The sequence below is a fragment of the Phoenix dactylifera genome, unplaced genomic scaffold (genome assembly GCF_009389715.1).
Source record: "Phoenix dactylifera cultivar Barhee BC4 unplaced genomic scaffold, palm_55x_up_171113_PBpolish2nd_filt_p 001714F, whole genome shotgun sequence".
In the NCBI taxonomy this organism is placed as follows: Eukaryota; Viridiplantae; Streptophyta; class Magnoliopsida; order Arecales; family Arecaceae; genus Phoenix; species Phoenix dactylifera.
In genome coordinates, this window is record NW_024069013.1 from 28,786 (window position 1) to 46,355 (window position 17,570).

At 38.0% G+C, this 17,570-nt stretch overlaps 1 long non-coding RNA gene and 1 other non-coding gene across 2 annotated transcripts; one reads left to right on the plus strand and one right to left on the minus strand.

Annotated features, from left to right (window-relative positions):
- The first annotated feature begins 3,101 nt into the window (after positions 1–3,101).
- On the plus strand, positions 3,102–9,499 carry LOC120109009. The gene is made up of 2 exons (XR_005510089.1): positions 3,102–3,369; positions 7,619–9,499. It is a non-coding gene; the product is annotated as an uncharacterized LOC120109009 (long non-coding RNA).
- LOC120109011 lies at positions 3,450–3,581 on the minus strand. Its single transcript, XR_005510094.1, has one exon. It is a non-coding gene; the product is annotated as a small nucleolar RNA snoR137 (small nucleolar RNA).
- Positions 9,500–17,570: the final 8,071 nt, after the last annotated feature.

Sequence of the window (17,570 nt, forward strand, 5' to 3'; positions counted from 1 at the left end):
AAAATGGCTAACCAAAATGTATTATTTAAGTTTTTTGATCCTGTATAGATATCCAAGATCTACCCATCAGATAACCGATATGGGACTAAACACACGCCTGCACAGGTTCTTACAATGAAAGGGTCATTCAAGATTGTTGAAAGGGTAATCATGTGTGCTGATAATCTTGAATCTTGACAAGCAGACCCTGTATAGAAGCGATAAGCCTTTCTAATTCATTTGCTCTATTATTTGTATGGTCCGAAAACCTGATTTCTTATGTGGAAACATGTTTTTTTCGGCAAGCTTAGTTGATAAAGTGCATATGGTATGGAGACAACGAATACTATGTGATCGAGCTATAGTATCCATACTTCAGAAAGCACATGAGTGGTGTTGTGATGGAGCTATAGCATACATATATATACTTTGAAAAATAATAGTTTTTTTGTACCATCAGAATATTCAGATGGAAGACTGGTGGAGCAGCTCGGATATCATTGTATGAATCATCACAAGTCCCATCAAAATAGTTTTTTTTTAGTGTAAGAGGTTTCTTGTTGAAAGTGGATACATTTTAAACAATGAAACAGGAATTTTGACAATCCATCTTGGCAACAAAGTCACAGTAAAACATGCATAATGTTACTCGATCAAGAAATGTTATATGGGTAAATAGTCATGAAATGAAATCGAGCAACAACAACAGTAATATAGGATGGTAAGACTACTTTGGAAACACTATCAATGATGGTAAGCACTATCATATGAAGTGTGATCTGTTGGAGTTTTAATTTAAAAAAAGATTGAAATTTTTCTTATTTTCTAAATTTTAGTTGGTTTAAATACTTTAAAATACTTTTTTTTGTCCGATGTCTTTTTTAGAAGGGTTGCGAGTCTTCGGAAGAAAATGTTGGTTTTCGAAAAAATAATGATATATATATATATATATATATATATATATATATATATATATATATATATATATATATATATATATATATATATGCATCCTCTTCCTATTAGTGGGGTCATTTAAAATATATATATAGGTGATATAATAATGATATATATATATATATATATATATATATATATATATATATATATATATATATATATATATATATATATATATATATATATATATATATATATATATATATATATACAAGAGTATAGTGCCAATGTCTAGGATGGCATGCATGGTGCTGTTACACAAGCCAACATGGTGGCAATAATAAAAAGTAAAAAAAATGGTTTGATTAAAGCCAAAAAATACTATCTTACGAAGAATATTGCCCCATATCTTAAAATAGGATATTGTGACGCAAATCTATTTGGATGAATCATGGGCTGATCAAGGTATTTATGATTGGAATTGAATAGATTTGGATCTTTAGTTTGATGAAAATACTAGGACTTAAATGTGGAGAGTATATGAGGACCAATACAGGCGTGCATTTAGTTCATGTCAACTATGTACCAAGTAGATCTTCAGCACTTATATAGGGCCAAAAAATCGAAATAGCAACTTCTTGGCTATTTTTTTCAAATATGGTTCCAAGTCATTACAAGCTTTGTACTAATTTAATCATAGTTAAACAACTTGTAATGGATATAGTTTTCCATTTCCTTGAATCAAGATGACCCAAGATGTGGAATCTAATAGGTTGAATGTCTTGAATAATGATTCTAGCACCTTTGAGAGGGATGCCAAGGTAACAACCAACCAGTTCAATCTTTTGAATATATAGCAGAGCAATAATGTTTTGAAGCATTGCGGGGTCAATATGTGGAATGAAGGGAATTGAGTATTAAGACAAGTTGATGGCTTCGATCGTAAGCTATAGTTCTGAATTAACTATCTTGAAAATAAAGCAATCCTCATTGTTGGCTCTTGATAGCAATAAGCAGTCATCGATAAATAGTAGATGGTTGAAAGAGTATATATATATATATATATATATATATATATATATATATATATATATATATATATATATATATATATATATATATATATATATATATATATATATATATATATTTTACGTAAAATAAGTCTTTGGGTGTTGATGGTTCTTCCAGTAAAATCTATTTTTTTTCCCTTCTATAATTGACCTACCCATGATTTGGACGGTCTATTTATAAGCTGTAAATCAACCATATTAATAAAAATTAAGCTGTATCCCCACCAATAATTTTAAAAAAAGACTTCTCAGTCACTAATAGGAAGAGGATGCATATATATATATAAGTGCTAAATTTTAAATTTATTTTGTCAAGAGGCGTGGTACAATAAGCGGCATGGGCGGGTTCCCAACAGTGGTATCAGAGCCTAGGCTTCGTAGATTAAGGTAAGGATTAATTATTAATAGGCATCTTAGATCTAAAATTTAAAAAGTTATGCATGCTGAAAATTTTCTGCATGCAGATTTTTTCAGGGTTGCTGATTTTTTATGTGATAAATTGATGATTCTAATTGCATTGTTAATGGGATTACAAAGTTTAGAATCATGTTTAGTATGCTTAACAACCCATGTCATAAGATAATCAATTAGATTTCAGATCTGAAAATTATAATTGCTGCATGCGGTGATGATCATAGGATTCAAACCCTTTTGGTATCAAATGTAACGACCTGCGATGTGATCTATAACGTCATGTAATTTTTCAGATGCTTGCATGCATCTTATTTGATGTTTTGAGAGGCCTGCGTGCCTCCTAAAAGGGGATGTAATTTATTATTTTATATTTGGTTGTATTTCTGTGATATAATGTACGTCAACGATTAAGTCGAAGACAATACATGAGATGAAGGGCGATTTGAGCGGTTGATGGCGATTGGATCAAGAGTTGATCAAGGATCGAATCAAGGAGGCTCGGGAACAATTCAAGAGTTGAAGACCAACTGATTGATTGACGTGATGTGCTTGTAATAAATAGGGTCACAAGGAGGAGGGTTTCAATGCCAATTCCCAACCAATTCCTTACATGCCTTCGTTTAAAATTATAAATATTTAATAGGCTTTTATGATGAATTAGGCTCATTAAATAGCCAAAAACAGCTGTTTCATTATCACACAGCAAATGCATGATGAAAAGTAGCCGTGCATAACCACAATTCTTCTATGAGTGTAATAGATTGACGTCTGATAATCTCATGTGGCTATATGGTTCTCATCCAAGTGTAATACGGGGCGACATCCCCAAAAAACAGGAGCCATGTTGATTTCATGGGGCATGTTGAGGTGCCGAGACAATGAGGTCACAATGGTTAACAGCCAGGTTACTAAAAATATAGCTAGTGAAACCAAAAGCATGTACCATGATAGAATACACATCATCTAGCTAAAACTAACTCATGCATGCAACAGCGGACACAAGGTACTTAAATTGCATGAAATCTTCAAAGTGCTTTCCGCCTAAAGTTTAAACAGCCAGCATATGTATGCTTCTTTAATTTGACATTCACCAGGAGACAGGTAACACAATGCAACAATAAAAAGCACCATGCTGTTTAATACTGGCCATGTTAAATGTATGCTTCTCACTGAGAAATGACCCAATGGAGGCCACTCATCCAGTAGGGAAGCAACTTCAAAAACATAAGAAGCGAATGAAGAATGTGATGAACTACAATACATTCTTTAACTGTAGGGCCTATAAGCAAGAGTCTAAAAGTTGTTAAACATACAATGGTGAAGACTTAAAAATAAGACATTATGCTACTTAAATTGCTTTTCAAGTTACCATAAAACAAACGTGCATATAGAAGCAAGGTGGGAAACAGCATGCATCTGGTGATGATTAGTTTAATTAAGAAACGAAAGAGAAAGTGCATGTCTGTCTCATGGCCAGTCCCAAAAAGTAATGGCAGCAATGTTGCTCCTCCAGGAGCTGGAATATGAGACCGTCATCCAGTGGAGGAACTTCCTGAAAGGATTGAACTTTTAAGAAGAACCATCAACACCCAAGGACTTTCTATGTGACGTTTACTTAGGAATTTACAAACATGATTGGTTTGCTCCAACAAGTTAAGGAGATTTTCACCCAGAAAAATCTCCTTCGTCACAATTGACACTAGCCATTCCTTGTGGCAAGAAGCAGTTTGGTTAAAAATGAAACAACATGTCTACACTATTCTTAGTTTAAATTTAAAAAACAAAACCAAAAGAATAGAGGTGTATGTATGTCTCATGGCCAGTCCTGAAAGGTAATGGCACCAATGCTGCAGCTCCAGGCCATAGAATATGGGACTGCCATCAGGTGGAGGAACTTCCTAGAAGGATTGCACTTTCAAGAAGAACCATCAACACCCAAGAACTTTCTATACGACATTTACTTAGGAATTTACAAAAACATGATTGGTTTGCTCAACAAGTTAAGAAGATTTTCACCCAGAAAAACTTCCTTCGTCACACTTAACACTAGCCACCCACTCCTTGTAGCAAGAAGCAGCTGGGTAAAAAATGAAACACATCTACTCTATGCTTAGTTTAAATAAAAAAATAAAAGAACAGAGGTGTATGTATGTCTCATGGCCAGTCCCGAAAGGTAATGGCAGTGATGCAGCTTCTCCAGGCGATGGAATATGAGACCATCATCAGGTGGAGGAACTTCAATGGGTCGATTTTTCTTTTGAAATATGATTATCGTAAAATGATCCTAAATAGGTATTATAAATGAATGTCAGACTTAGATATTATCAAAAATGACTTTGAGATATAATTTATAATGATCTGTTAGCTGTTACACTTGGTAGACCCAACTTTACTTAGTTTCTAAGCAGAAACATGTGAAAGGCGTTTTTAGAATACAAGCTTGATGCTGAATAATAATTGCAACGAATCAAATTTTTTCAGGGTTGCTGATTTTTTGCATGCTGATTTTTTATGTAGTAAATTGATGATTCTAATTGCATTGTTAATGGGATTACAAAGTTTAGAATCATGTTTAGCATGATCAGCAACCCATGTCATAAGATAATCAATTAGATTTCAGATATGAAAATTATAATTGCTACATGCGATGAAATAATGCAATCTAATTACTTGATCAATTAGATTGATAAATGGTTAATCCCTTCAATTCTCCATTAACTACTTAATCGACACCTAAATCAATAGACACAAAGAGGATTATAGTTTTTTAGGCTCTGTAAAATCATCTAAATTTGGAATATGATTTTGACCTTCTATAGTTAACTTTTTCTATTACCTGGCGTCGATTTTCAAATAGACTCTTTTGGTTTTTTATTTAAACTAAGAATCAGAGAAGACATGTTGTTTTCTACCCAACTTCCTGTTGCTATAAGGAGTGGCTAGTGTTAGGTGTGACGAAGGAGATTTTTCTGGGTGATAATCTCCTTAACTTGTTGGAGCAAACCAATCATGTTTGTAAATTCCTAAGTAAACGTCACATAGAAAGTCTTTGGGTGTTGATGGTTCTTCTAGAAAGTTCAACCTTTCAGAAAGTTCCTCCTCCTGATGACAGTCTCATATTCCATTGCCTGGAGAAGCAGCATTGCTGCATCACCTTTCGGGACTGGCCATGAGACATACATACACCTCTATTCTTTTTTTTATATTTAAACTAAGCATGGAGTAGATGATTCATTTTTTACCTAGTTGCTTCTTGCTACAATGAGTGGGTGGCTAGTGTTAAGCGTGACGAAGGAGATTTTTCTGGGTGAAAATCTTCTTAACTTTTTGGAGCAAACCAATCATGTTTGTAAATTCCTAAGTAAACGTCACATAGAAAGTCCTTTGGGTGTTGATGGTTCTTCTAGAAAGTTCAATCCTTTCAGGAAGTTCCTCCACCTGATGGCAGTCTCATATTCCATCGCCTGGAGAAGCAGCATCGCAGCCATTACCTTTCAAGCATATTTGCACCCAAACATCCGAGCCCGCGTGCGATCTCCCAGTGATCCTCGCGTTCTCTTCTTTCTGGATTAGCACCCGCACTCTTTCGGAATAGAGATTCCCACTCTCACTTCATCACAAAAAAAAGACCTTTCTAACCTCCAATCTCATGAAGAATAGCTGAAAATACTATTCATTCCTGAAGTTACTATTCATATGAACAGTGTTTGAGATGAAACTATTCATATGACTAATGTTTAACACTGTTCATATGACTAAACACTGTTCATATGAACAGTGTCACGAGAAAACACTGTTCATTTTTTCACTGTTTTTCTTCTTCCTCCCGCAGTGCCGCAGCCGTCCATCATTCGTGATCAACATCCACAGCATCCCGTGATCCAAGCATTCCCGAATCAGCATTCAAAGCTCTTCTTCTCCATGATCCGCCCAGCCACGGCATCCCACGCTGCAATCAAGCCCATCCGATTGCAAGGCGTGATCCCAGACACCGCATCCAGCATCCCGAGCAATTTCCTAGCTTCTTCCGGATTCCCTCTGCGTCCCAGCCTTTCGTGAAGCCAGCCATCCTTCCATTGCAGCCTCCGCATCTCTCACCCCATGGGATCATGCATAATCCCAGCCATACCATCTGCAGCTCCTTCCATTTCCAGGGACCCAGCACCCATCGCAGCCATCCATGAAGGAAGTCCCAACTCTCTTCCGGATTTGAGATCCCAAGCGTCCGCGATGCATAGATCAGCAAGCCGCATCCGCCCTCTCCTTCCTCCCGTCGATCCCGCGGGACTCTTCATTCCAGATCAGCCTCCTCCCAGCGATCCCGTGATCTCCTTCTGTTGCAGCCTCCACGTCCGCACATCCATCAAGCCAGCTCCCTTGATCCAGCCGTTTGCGTGCATTCCGCCCCAAGGATCATGCGTTCGTTCCCCATGGATTCATTGTCGGCTTTAAGAAGAAGGTAGAGATCTATATAAAGGGAGGAGAGGCCATCGGCTAAGGGAGCTCTGTTTTTGAAAAGAAAAAGAAAGAGAGTTCTCGGTTGGGGCCAAGAAATAGGGGAGAGCTCTGTTTTAAGAAGAGCTCTGCTTTAAGAAGGAAGGAAAAAAAAAAGTATTCTATTTTATTTAGGAGTTCCACCGAGGGGGAGCCATGCTCTGTTTTCTTTTCTTGTTTTCTTGTTATTTGTAGAATAAAAGAAGAGGAAGTTTCTTGTTATTTCTTGCTTTCTTCGCAGAAGAAAAGAAACATTAGGCTTCCAATCTTCATTTTTTTTCTTGCAATCAATTTTATTTTTATGAAATCCATCAATTTTCTTTTTATACAATCTATATTTTAAGTGTCAGTTTAATTTCTGCAATTTATTTTATGTGTAATGGAAATCTTACTTAAATATTTTTCCTTGCTGTTTGACTGCTACTTTGCATTAGATTTCATATAATAAGTGTGATTTAATAGTCGTAAATTTGGAACAAAATAATAGTGTAGACACCATAAACGAGCTATCGTAAGGTATTTAAACTTTCAAGAAGAACCATCAACACCCAAGAACTTTCTATATGACGTTTACTTAGGAATTTACAAAAACATGATTGGTTTGCTCCAACAAGTTAAGAAGATTTTCACCCAGAAAAACCTCCTTCGTCACACTTAACACTAGCCACCCACTCCTTGTAGCAAGAAGCAGCTGGGTAAAAAATGAAACACATCTACTCTATGCTTACTTTAAATAAAAAAATAAAAGTGGACACAAGGTACTTAAATTGCATGAAATCTTCAAAGTGCTTTCCGCCTAAAGTTTAAATAGCCAGCATATGAAGACGATGCCTCATGAAAATCTTTGGGTGTCTCTTATATCCAATAGTTTGAAAAATCTATGCTTATCTGATAAGTGCTAAATAATGCATGAACTAATATCTTATTCATAGCACTTATCATTATTTTAATTCACATATTTTGTAAATTCAACTAAAAAATATGTTCACCTTCATCAATGCATTTTAATTCAATTTTGATTATTGATTAAGCTTAATGTATGCAGGTCGAATCAAGCTCAATAAGATAAAACCTAAACCTACACTGCATCATTTCATAATTCCATATCCTCCGGAGTCGACTCCAAGAACTCTCCTCCAAAATCCAGTACTTCCCATTAATTTCTGTTTCTTCACAAGTTCACCTACTTCTCTTCCCACACTTTTCAATCATTTATTTCTCAGATCTCAAAGTATATCATCTATTCATCTATAGTTGCACAGATCTCAGAGAATTCTGGTCATTGGCCTTTTCCCAGCCGAATAGGATTAACTCCCCTGTTTCAAACGGTTCAATTCCCATCATCCCAACCTCCAGATTTCCCCTCACGCCCGTTTCCATCTTCCTCCACGTCTCTCTACCAAACAGCCCAGCATTCGCGTTTGATCCTAGCCTTCCCGTTCATCATCCACGAGCAAGCTCAGCCCCTGTTCCACGTCAAACAAAACCTCCTCCACCCTCCTGGCATTTCGGTAGAGAGCCCCAGCTCATCTCCCCTCCTCTTCGCCCGTGGGATAAACTCAAATCCCAGCTTCTCCCGCTAGATCCCCTCTACGGATAAGCTCTCAACAACGTCACCAGATCATCATCTCCCGTGTCCCACAACAAAACCAAGCCATCAGCCGATTCCAAACCTCCACGTCCTTCCCAGCTCCCCTATTTCCCAACATTCATCCAGAACCGAATCTAGATTAGAACATCAACATCCCCTGTTTCTCCGCGTTGTAACCATGTCACCTTCTTCCCAGATTTCTTCTCAGCCGCTTCCCAAACCGAGATCCTCTTCTGGATTCCTCTCTCCCATGATTGTAATCTAGTCGTCCGCAGCCTTCCTCCCAGCTCACGAATCCGTCCGAGTTCATCCTTATCCCACGACCAGCTAGGATTCAACGTCATCCTCTTCATCACGGTTCAGCAGATTCGGCATCCATCTCCTCCCGTTCGTGAACATCATCCTAGCATCTTCATCTCAGCCAAATTCCCAGCCATCTTCCGGATGAGAACCAGCAACCTTCTGCCGGATTACTCCCAACGTCCCAAGCCGTTCCCGAGAATCCAGACCCCATCTGGATTTGCTCCCATCCTCATCCTCTTCCAAATCCTTCCTAGCACTTGGATTAACTTCATCGCCCATGGATAAGATCCAAGCTTATCCTCTCATCGTCTTCCCCTGTTCCGGATCACTTCACATCCGTTCCCAGCTGTCAGCCGAGGTCCCAACTTCCTATCCCCTGCTCACGGATCCATCCACCTTCATCCCATTGTGATCCATCCTTATCCATGGATTCAATCAATGGCATCATCCACAAACTTCCCAGCAAATTTCATTATCCACGAACGGCTTCACGCGTCTTCTCCTTTGATCCGAACCACAGCAGTCCAGCGAATCAGGCCAAGCTTCATCCCAACGGCAAAGGGTTCATCCTTATCCATGATTCAAAATAAGGAAGAGGAAAGAGAGATTGGAGCCTATAAAAGGCCAGGCGTGAAACAGGGGAGGCAACTTCGGTGGGGGTTTCACATATCTTCACAATCTCCGGAGAGGCCAAGTTCCCCACCGGGAGAAGAAGAGCTTGGCTCTTCTCAGGGAGTTCCCACAAGAATAAAAGGAGAGAGAGAAGACTTTGGGGTATTTCGGGAATAACTTCTCATATAAAAAATAATGAAGTGCTGAGAGGAAGTTTTCGATGGAAGTCGCCAGAGGAAGAAAGAAATAAATGGGAGCCCGCTGCTGTGCCACTGCTGCTGTCGCCCGCGACTCCATGGAAGGCTGATTTCCTCTCTAGGGCTGGATGCAGCCCTAACAAAGGGCCAAGGGTTTTATATTTTAATTTTCTATTCCTGGAGTTATATAAACTTTATTTTGCTCCTAATGAATATTTCATTTCATCTCATATTTAATTTCTATAATTTTTAGTATGACGTTTATACAATTGCTCTTCATGATCATTGAAGTAAAAATAAGATAGTTCATGCTTAAGGAAGATGCAATGTGCTGCCACCTTAAATTAGGGTAGACATTTCATGCTAACTAAAGATGGATTATGCCTAAATTACTTTTATGAAATTTTTATTTGAATGCTTATTAGACTTGTAGTCAATTTGCATAATGATCCAAGAATGAAATACATAACAAATAACCCTTGTTCCGATGTTAGTGGTGAATTCCTTGCCCTAGGTTCTCTCAACTGATATCCTTTTAATTGCATTTTTATATTAAATTTCTTAGTTTAATTTTCTTCACAAACTTTTTCTTTTAAATATATATTTTTTAAGAAAACAACTGTATCCCAATTCCTGTGGATCGATACCCGTAATCACTATTCTACTAGATACGTGCTATTGCGTGGTCTTTAAAGTTGACTATCATTATCCCCTAAGGTCTGTTTTTAGATCACTTTCAATCATGGTGTGTGTAGATATGGGATTGGAGAGAGATTAAGGTGATACTGATGGTGGTGCATGGAAATTAAAGAAGGACATGCCTCATGATTTTTTTCCTTTATTTTTCAATCCTTCTTATTGTATTTGGCTCTATGTTGGGATTAATGGGCACAAACTCACTGTATCCGGCTTACCAATTAAGAATGGGACTCATTCAGGCATTCCATCAAACACATCACAGGCATGAAAAGATAAGCACAAAGACACCAAATTTACGTGGTTCGGCAGCAAGTGCCTCCATCCACGGGGAGGAGGAGCAATCCATTATATCAATCTTCCCAATAGGGTACAAACATAGATACATAAGAGCCCAAAATATGGACTGCCAAATGATCACAATATGAGGCAATATAAAACCAAATATAAAGCAAGAAACAACCTGATCGGATCACCCTTCTGCAGCCACAATGATAGATCAAAAGTGTAGTATGCAAATCAACCTTTCTACGGCTCCAATGGTAGATCAAATGAGTATCAAAACCATACCTTCCCTTGTTGCAATTTCTGTGAACAGCAAAGAAGAAAGGGGCTCACGGGAACAGGGAAGCCACAGGAAGAAGCCACGGTTGAAGAAGGAAGAAGGAAGAAAGCCTCCAGCGAGTGAAGACAGAAGGGAAACCAAGTCAGATGTTGCCAGGAGACCGAGAGCGCACGAGAGGAAGAAGATGGGAGCGGCGGCGGCTGAAAAACCCTTTCAACCTAAAAACAAAACAAAGCCCTTCATCCCACGGGAAAAGAGGTAACATGTACCTTTTATATAATGAAATATCATTTTGCAAATAGGTCCCTCTCAAAACCAATATTTGGAGCAAAGTCCAAAATAGTCAACACTCTAGAATGACTCTGAGATATAATTTATAATGACCTGTTAGCTGTTACACTTGGTAGACCCAACTTTATTTAGTTTCTAAGCAGAAACATGTGAAAGGCGTCTTTAGAATACGAGCTTGATGCTGAATAATAATTGTAACGAATAAGGTATTCCCTCCTGCTTCTAAAAAATTCACTAGTTCGTAAAAAACTTTAGGATGCTTTTGTGTTGTCCTAGGGGCAAGTGTTGCAATGGATACTATATCAAATTGAGGCATAATTGATATTCATACATACATCCTCAAACAAGTAAGGAATTTTGCTAATCAAATTTAGAAAAAGAAATGCATTACTCGGGTGACGTTTACTTAGGAATTTACAAACATGATTGGTTTGCTCCAACAAGTTAAGAAGATTTTCACCCAAAAAAATCTCCTTCGTCACAACTGACGCTAGCCATTCCTTGTGGCAAGAAGCAGTTCGGCTAAAAATGAAACAACATGTCTACACTATTCTTAGTTTAAATTAAAAAACAAAACCAAAAGAATAGAGGTGTATGTATGTCTCATGGCCAGTCCTGAAAGGTAATGGCACCAATGCTGCACCTCCAGGCCATAGAATATGGGACTGCCATCAGGTGGAGGAACTTCCTAGAAGGATTGCACTTTCAAGAAGAACCATCAACACCCAAGAACTTTCTATATGACGTTTACTTAGGAATTTACAAAAACATGATTGGTTTGCTCCAACAAGTTAAGAAGATTTTCACCCAGAAAAACCTCCTTCGTCACACTTAACACTAGCCACCCACTCCTTGTAGCAAGAAGCAGCTGGGTAAAAAATGAAACACATCTACTCTATGCTTAGTTTAAATAAAAAAATAAAAGAAAAGAGGTGTACGTATGTCTCATGGCCAGTCCCGAAAGGTAATGGCATCGATGCTGCTTCTCCAGGCGATGGAATATGAGACCATGCATCATCAGGTGGAGAAACTTCCTGAAAGGATTGAACTTTCTAGAAGAACCATCAACACCCAAAGGACTTTCTATGTGACGTTTACTTAGGAATTTACAAACATGATTGGTTTGCTCCAACAAGTTAAGAAGATTTTCACCCAGAAAAATCTCCTTCGTCACACTTAACACTAGCCACCCACTCCTTGTAGTGGGAAGTGGTTGGGTAAAAACATGAAACACATCTACTCTATGCTTGGTTTTAATAAAAATATAAAAGAATAGAGATATATGTATGTCTCATGGCCAGTCCCGAAAGGTAATGGCAGCAATGCTGCTTCTCCGGGCGATTTTATATCATAGTCCAATCAATAAATTCTTTTATAAAAGGGGATTACTTAGGAAATTATTTAGATGACAATCAAACAGGCAATTTAGACTCATGTGGCTTACCCTAAATAGTTTCACATCGACTATGTACCAAGTATATCTTCAGCACTTATATAGGGCCAAAAAATCGAAATAGCAACTTCTTGGCTATTTTTTTCAAATATGGTTCCAAGTCATTACAAGCTTTGTACTAATTTAATCACGGTTAAACAACTTGTAATGGATATAGTTTTCCATTTCCTTGAATCAAGATGACCCAAAATGTGGAATCTAATAGGTTGAATGTCTTGAATAATGATTCTAGCACCTTTGAGAGGGATGCCAAGGTAACAACCAACCAGTTCAATCTTTTGAATATGTAGCAGAGCAATAATGTTTTGAAGCATTGCGGGGTCAATATGTGGAATGAAGGGAATTGAGTATTAAGACAAGTTGATGGCTTCGATTGTAAGCTATCGTAAGCTATAGTTCTAAATTAACTATCTTGAAAGTAAAGCAATCCTCATTGTTGGCTCTTGATAGCAATAAGCAGTCATCGATAAATAGTAGATGGTTGAAAGTACATCTATCTCTCTTTGTTTTATATCTGGACAAGCGTGGATTTATCATGATATCGGTTAAGATTTTGATCTCCTATAATCCAACGCGATGACATTTATCTCCATCTTTCAACAACCTCAATTCCTATCTCTATCAAAGCCGGCGAAATTCTTCAAAGGATTAGAAATGAATTCGGTATCCAGAATCGAGGAAGAAGAAAATAAGTAAAACAAATTCAACTGCCGACGAGGGAAAACTTTTCAAACCTCTCCACCTCTTCCACGCCTCTGCTATAACCGTAGAACCCTTAACTCGATCTCCATGTGAAAAACCCCAAAGCCCTAGCCTCTCGATCCTCTCCATCTCACTTCCATGGGGAAACGCTCTCGTATGTTGAGGTCCTCCAGCTTCGGGGCGGCCAGTCCCCTCGACAAGATCTTCTGCCGGATATGGTGTTTGAATGCTAGTAGTATCTCTTGAATAAATGGGTATGCCAAAGCTTGCATGGTCCATGCTTCATATCATTATTGTAAACTATATGAGCTGTCTAGGTATTTGTGATGATAATTAGATATACTTCAGCTATGCTTCAACTCAGCCTCTTGACAAATTATTGGAGTTTATATGACTTCTGAAATTAATGCATGCTCATATAATGGTGTAAATAATTGTTGAAGTTCAATTCAGCTAGTATAAGCAAATTCTGGCGGTTGTTAGATAGGCAAGAAGGAAGGTAGCTTGTGAAGGTGATTCTCATTAAGTATGGGCCATGGGAGTTCTTGGGGCTAGTAGTAGGCCTAAGCAGGGCATTAGGAAGAATGTGTATGATAGAGCTGAGATCAACAAGAGGGATTGTGACTTGGGATTCATTTTTAAGATCTGGATACTGTCAGAGTCATCATTTCTGTTTCAATCCATTTCCTAAGTTGCACAGGTTTGCTTGAAACAGGAAGTGTAATGCTAACAGCTGCAATTTGTCGAGGTTTTACGTTGCATATCTAAAGCTATAAGGTGTGTCATCCTAGGCTTTTAGTTGGTTGAATCTTTTATGTTGTTCAGGCCTTCTCCGAATCTACTATAGTTTTGAACCTTTTTTTCACTGAAAGCTGATTTTGTGTGCCTTCTAAGCAGTCATCGATAAATAGTAGATGGTTGAAAGTACATCTATCTCTCTTTGTTTTATATCTAGACAAGCGTCCAGCATCTATTTCAAGATCAAGAGCCATGCTCAACATTTCAGAGCGCAGTATGAAGAGGTAAAGAGGAAAGGAGAAAGGGGCATCTCAATCGCATAAATGATTTAAAGGTGCTAGTGGAAGAGCCATTAATCAATACGAGAAAATTGGGTTCCTGTAACAATCATTAATCTAAGCAATCCACTTCTCAAGGAAAGAAAACTTTCTCATGACACCCTCGTTTGGTCTTAGTATACTCCATCATAAGACCTATTCATATACAGATTAATAGTGATTACAGATTACAGAGTTTCTCCAGCCTTGTGTGATAAATCAATAGCCTCCTGAGCGAAGATGCTACAATAGGGAATAGAAATTGAAGGCCACTTTCTCCTCAAGCACCAAATCATCAATGGCGACCTTTCTAAGAGCTTGGACTTTGTTACTATTTGTTTGAGCCAAATACCTAAATGATTATCATTATAAACGTCCGCATAAAAGTTCCTGCACAATAAGGTCAAAACGGTAAATTTGGTTCGGACAAGCCGAGAAACCCTAGAAAGCGCTCTATAAAACGTCGGCCGCCTCCTGCGTTTCTAAGATGTCGAAGCGAGGTAACGCCTCTCTCGCTTTCTGGCCCTCCCTACCCCTGCCTCCAGATTTTCTCGATATCCTTTGCTTCCATCTTGTGATCTGATTAGGGTTTTATGATCCGATTCATCTAGCCAAATGAATCGCGGTCATGGCATTAGATCCTTTTTGCTCTGCTCAAGGATGTCTTTAGATGAGCGCCTTCTTGCCTTTGTTGTTTGCTCTAGGGAAAACAAAAGAGACCGATGTAGAAGCCTTACAAGTTTAATCTTTGCTGGATGAATGCGTCCGATTTTAGGGCGATTGTAAGGCTTGATTCCTTCATCAAACCAATTGGATTCCATTTTTTCATTCAAGTTTTGGTCTTCCATTTTTTCCTCCTGGAAAGCTTACGCTTTATTAGATCTCTCCTGATTTTTTTACTCAGTTTCTGCTAGATACGCAGTGAAAAGTCTTGACTCCGCACCTTCTTATTTGTTTTTTATTAGCAGATATTTTTTAAGATTTTACCATGTTATTTAGATGCTTGTGAGAGACAAGTGATTATTAAGACCGTTTAGGTGTCTATTGATTTATGGTTCTCGTTTTTTATGATTCTTTGCAGGAAAAATCTGTAATCTCGCATTTCTACTTCCATTTTCAAACAAAAAGGCTTTTTTTTGTCCTTTGTATTTATTTTTGTTATATTCAAGAATTAGTATATTGGTTGTATGAATATTATGCATATTCATAATACTGTGGAAACAAATGCATGGTTTTCTTGGGTGGAGCATTTTCCATCTTTTTCTTAATTCATCAATATTGGTGGAGAAGAAGTCCTTTCTATCTCATCAGGTGGTTCCTCCACCTGATGGTAGTCCCATATTCTATAGCCTGGAGGTGCAGCATTGGTGCCATTACCTTTCGTTTATGGTGCTTTTTATTGTTGCATTGTGTTACCTGTCTCCTGGTAAATGTCAAATTATAGAAGCATACATATGCTGGCTGTTTAAACTTTAGGCGGAAAGCACTTTGAAGATTTCATGCAATTTAAGTACCTTGTGTCCGCTGTTGCATGCATGAGTTAGTTTTAGCTAGATGATGTGTATTCTATCATGGTACATGCTTTTAGTTTCATTAGCTATATTTTCAGTAACCTGGCTGTTAACCATTGTGACCTCATTGTCTCGGCACCTCAACATGCCCCATGCTGTTTAATACTGGCCATGTTAAATGTATGCTTCTCATTGAGAAATGACCCAATGGAGGCCACTCATCCAGTAGGGAAGCAACTTCAAAAACATAAGAAGCGAATGAAGAATGTGATGAACTACAAGACATTCTTTAACTGTAGGGCCTATAAGCAAGAGTCTAAAAGTTGTTAAACATACAATGGTGAAGACTTAAAAATAAGACATTATGCTACTTAAATTGCTTTTCAAGTTACCATAAAACAGACGTGCATATAGAAGCAAGGTGGGAAACAGCATGCATCTGGTGATGATTAGTTTAATTAAGAAACAAAAGAGAAAGTGCATGTCTGTCTCATGGCCAGTCCCAAAAAGTAATGCCAGCAATGTTGCTCCTCCAGGAGCTGGAATATGAGACCGTCATCTAGTGGAGGAACTTCCTGAAAGGATTGAACTTTCAAGAAGAACCATCAACACCCACGGACTTTCTATGTGACGTTTACTTAGGAATTTACAAACATGATTGGTTTGCTCCAACAAGTTAAGGAGATTTTCACCCAGAAAAATCTCATTCGTCACAACTGACACTAGCCATTCCTTGTGGCAAGAAGCAGTTCGGTTAAAAATGAAACAACTTGTCTACACTATTCTTAGTTTAAATTTAAAAAACAAAACCAAAAGAATAGAGGGGTATGTATGTCTCATGGCCAGTCCTGAAAGGTAATGGCACCAATGCTGCACCTCCAGGCCATAGAATATGGGACTGCCATCAGGTGGAGGAACTTCCTAGAAGGATTGCACTTTCAAGAAGAACCATCAACACCCAAGAACTTTCTATATGACGTTTACTTAGGAATTTACAAAAACATGATTGGTTTGCTCCAATAAGTTAAGAAGATTTTCACCCAGAAAAACTTCCTTCGTCACACTTAACACTAGCCACCCACTCCTTTAGCAAGAAGCAGCTGGGTAAAAAATGAAACACATCTACTCCATGCTTAGTTTAAATAAAAAAAATAAAAGAAAAGAGGTGTATGTATGTCTCATGTCCAGTCCTGAAAGGTAATGGCAGCGATGCTGCTTCTCCAGGCGATGGAATATGAGACCATCATCAGGTGGAGGAACTTCCTGAAAGGATTGAACTTTCTAGAAGAACCATCAACACCCAAAGGACTTTCTATGTGACGTTTACTTAGGAATTTACAAACATGATTGGTTTGCTCCAACAAGTTAAGAAGATTTTCACCCAGAAAAATCTCCTTCGTCACACTTAACACTAGCCACCCACTCCTTGTAGTGGGAAGTGGTTGGGTAAAAACATGAAACACATCTACTTTATGCTTAGTTTTAATAAAAATATAAAAGAATAGAGATGTATGTATGTCTCATGGCCAGTCCCGAAAGGTAATGGCAGCGATGCTGCTTCTCCAGGCGATGGAATATGAGACTGCCATCAGGTGGAGGAACTTCCTGAAAGGATTGAACTTTCTAGAAGAACCATCAACACCCAAAGGACTTTCTATGTGACGTTTACTTAGGAATTTACAAACATGATTGGTTTGCTCCAAAAAGTTAAGAAGATTTTCATCATGAAAAATC